Source organism: Myotis lucifugus, unplaced genomic scaffold, assembly GCF_000147115.1.
Source record: "Myotis lucifugus unplaced genomic scaffold, Myoluc2.0 scaffold_315, whole genome shotgun sequence".
In the NCBI taxonomy this organism is placed as follows: Eukaryota; Metazoa; Chordata; class Mammalia; order Chiroptera; family Vespertilionidae; genus Myotis; species Myotis lucifugus.
The window spans coordinates 72,318-76,383 of NW_005871363.1; positions in this window are offsets into that span (position 1 = coordinate 72,318).

Below are 4,066 nucleotides of genomic sequence, written 5' to 3' on the forward strand. Positions count from 1 at the left end.
TGGTCCCCTGTGGGCAGCTGTCCAGCAGAGCGAGTTCTGGGTCCAGGCCCCGTCACCCACAGAGAACAAAAGGGCAGAGGAAAACCGGTGAGGGGGCAGCCGGCGGTGGGCTTGCCCTCAGCCTGAGTGATGCTCAGCCCTGAGCACCCTGACCTGAGCAGGTGCTCCTGTGAGGTCCCCCCACCGTACACGTGCCAGGTCCCAGCAGCTCTCGAGGTGGGGACCTCACCATCCCCACCTGAGAGGAGAGGAAACAAGGCAGCAGAGATTAACCTGCCCGAGGCCGCATGGGGACATGCCAGGCGGAGCCATCAAATTCAGTCTGTCTTCACACGCCAACTCAAAGAGAGAGGACTTACCGAAAGGACTCGCCACGGATGATGGTAAATGAGACGTGAGCATTAATAGCGGGCCCGCTGACTTCAGGGAACCTTTACAGGAATCAATATTTCCTGGTCAGATCAGCTCGTAAAAGCCAGGCCGGTGGCCTCGGCAGGTCCTTCTGGACCATGGCTTCTCTGCCTTTTCTCAGCTGGTGTTGCGGGAACCCCCGTGGAGGTGGCAAACACGCGCACACCCCGCAGATTCTCTCGATGTGGTTGTTGGAAATGACACTTCCAGACGTCGCCTTTGCTTCTGTCCTTTGTCCTCACCGAGGGCGATTCTAGTGGGGAGCTGGCCTCTGCCTCCTCTAGAATCTGAAGCGAGGCCCACGCTGCTCTTGACGCTGGACCAGCAGGAAAGCCCAGCATATCCGTGGCCTGGACGAGGCTGAGCCCCCTCCAGGCAGGTCACCTCGCTTTCTTGCCTGTGGACGCCGCCTGGACATGCTCGTCTGTCTGGATAGAATACGAGAACTCGCACATTCATTTATTGTCAGGCTGCAGCGTAAGGTAGTGGAGACCCCTCCTTTAAAAGCCAAGCGAGGCCCTGGCCGGTGTGGCTCAGTTGGTTGGGCACCGTCCAGTGCACCGACAGGTGGCCAGTTCCGTTCCTGGCCAGGGCACATGCCCAGGTTGCAGGCTTGGTCCTCATGGGGTGAGGGGGGCAGGCAGGAAGCAGCCCATCAGTTGGCTGTCTTGCCTGTGGTCACTTTCACTGCCTCCTACGGGGTGTCCCCTGTCCACCCCTCCCCAATACAACCGGCTCTCCACCTGCAGCCAAATGCTAACTGCCGGATGCAAACCCAACCCATGACCCCTGCTGGGGAAGGAGCCATTCTGCACAGGCCACAGACCTGCTTCCCGTGGCCTCAGCACGGCAGCCCTCACCTTCACCCCTGCCTCCAGCCTCTGGGCCCTCGCACCTGCGGTTCCTGGGGCACGCTCCCCTCCCCCACAGACACCCCTTCCCAGAGGCAAAAGCCACAGTCGCTTAGAGACAAGGAAAGGTTTCTGGCTGGAAGGACGTTGAGCTGAGGGAGGGGGAGTACTTCTGCAGGAAGAGGGTCACGGCTCTGCATCTTCCATTTATCACCGCCCGAGGCAGCGGGCCAACAGCGCTCATCAGCAAGATTCACGCTTGAGTGATTCAGAATAATAAGGGCTTTGCCACCCGGTGCTTTGAGGCCTGAGCCTGGCACAGAGCGAGCCTGTGGGGGGCTGACCGGTCCCAGGATGCACCCCTGTTCCGGGGACAGGCCTGGCGTGAATTTAAACCTGCACAGTCAGCTTGCTTGATTGGCGCGTGGTGGCGGCTGCCCAAGGGTCTGAGCCAGCGCCGAGTCCCTGCCCGCGGGAACGTGGCGGGTGATAAAGCGCAGGCAGGTGGGCTGGGCTGGCCCCCAGCGGCTCCCGGCTTTTCAGATCTCGACTCATCAGTGAGCCGAGCCCTAGGTCTCTGCACCCCGGGCACCCGGCTTCCTGGGGCAACAGAACTGCAGACACCCCAGGTCGGGCGTAGCAATGCTTATGCCATCATGTATGGGTGTGTCATCTCCGCTGCTATGGTGACCTCTTTGGGGGAAAATAAAGTACAGCCCGGCCGGTGTGGCTCAGTGGTTGAGCATCGGCTGGTGAACCAGGAGGTCACAATCGATTCCCGCTCAGGGCACATGCCTGGGTTGCGGGCTTGATCCCCAGTAGGGGGCGTGCGGAAGGCAGCCAACCCATGATTCTCTCTGTGATGTTTCTCTCTCTCTCCCTCTCCCTTCCTCTCTCTGCAAATCAGTTTAAAAAACATCCAAAGCACACCTCCTTTTAGTTTTCTTACGTATACAAATAATGACATAATTATGCTCACTCATAAATTATTTACAATTATGACATATTGGGAGGATATAAAGCTTTAGGAAGCCAGTGGGGGAGGGAATCTTAGAGTCCGGATCAACCAGCATTGCAGAGCAGCGCGTCATTCTGTGCCTTTCTTTCCATTTTGTTCCTGCCGTGATGAACAGAAAGTGACTCTGGCTCCTGTCGGCCAATAAATAATCGATTAGGAAGCTGTCAGAGAACTCTCAAAATCTGGGGCATTTCGCTGGTTTCTACCGCACCTGCTGGGAATATTGCCGTTGGTGCCTCTTGGGGTGTAAACACTTGTCGGCTCTTTGCACTCTGTCCACAGGGCAGGTGAGGACTAAAGTGGCCCCTGCAGACTGGAGCGCCCTGTGCTTGGGTCCGGGCATTGAGCTCTTGGGTGGCCCGGGAGACTGTCAGCAGTTTTCACGCAGGAAAAGGAGCGAGCGCTGAGTCACTCGTGGCCTGGCCCCTGGTGGCTGTGGCTGCCGCCCAGCCCAGACCTCTGATGTCATCGTTGGACCCTGGACAGCTGGAGGGAAGCCTCCAGGGCAGCCGCTGCCCCGCCCCACTCACCAGTTTAGAGAGAGCACCTGGGGCCAGGCCTCCTCGTAGCCCCCGTCCTCTGAGAGGTCTCCGCACTCCTTAGAGAAACGTGGCCCTCCTTCTCCATAGCTGTCCGCTGCCCGGTCCCCGCTGTGTCGGGATACACCTGTTTCCCCCCACTCTCTACCCCCTGCCCCGCTCACCATCCAGCCAAGGGCGGGGAGTCCATTTTTGTCACCTTTTCTCTCCTCCCTCATCACCCTCACCCTCCCACTGGGGAAATGTGTGTTTCTTTCCCTCTCACCCCCGGTTCCTGTAACAGGGGGCACCCAGCACAGGTGCCACAGACGCGTTCATTCCTCTGAGTCTGGATCTTCGTGGACACGTCTGACTGTTCTCAGCTCTGGCCCTGGCTCGCAGGCCATCTTAGCCTCATTCTGTCCTTGGCTTCCCAGGTAGCTCCTCCGCCAACCCCTTATTAAACTCTCTTATCCGTCTTTCTGTGTATCATCGATTGAAAGCCTCCTTACTCATGTATCTATTAATAACTTTATATGAAACACCTTTCCCAGTGAATTAATTTCCCAGCTTCTACATCGTTCTCCTTCTTCATGATGCAAATAGCAAACGGACGTCATTTGCAGCGAAGGATATATTTTCTAGAATTTGGGGACCCAAATCCTCTTCCTGCTTGTGGAACTATATTTACTGAGACCCTCATTTAACCAATTTTCCTCCTCTCTTCTAATTCCCATCCAGGGAAGCTGGACTCCATGGGCCTTGGTGGGTTGCAGACCCTGGACAGATGAAATGGAGGAGGAAGCGCCTGGCCAGTGAGGGAGGGCAGGAGGGGGATGGGGACAGACCCACCGATGGCAGCTTCGGTGACCCCGGAGCAGGGCTCGGGGAAAGGGGACAAAAAGGCCGCCTGCTTTTCCAGCCCCGGGAGCTCCCTCCAGCACCAGGGATCTGCCTGGTGCTCTGGCGCGTGCTCTGCCCGCGGGGGCCGCCAGGGGGTGGTGGCGGAGGTTGGCTCTCACGTGGGCCGCCAGGGGGGTGTGCGGGTGCGCGGGGCAGACGTGGGCCCGCCCGGTCCCGGAAGGTGGGGGGTAACAAAACTGGGGGGGAGGGGACCGGAAAACGTTGGGAAGAATGGGAAACACTTTTCGCTCCCGCCTTGAAAACCCCGGGTGCGGCCGGGGCCGACGCGAGGTGAGCGGGTTTTTGTCTAGTTCCAGAGCCCCGGGCCTGGAGCGAGGATCCCCCTAAGGGAAGTCGGGGGATTG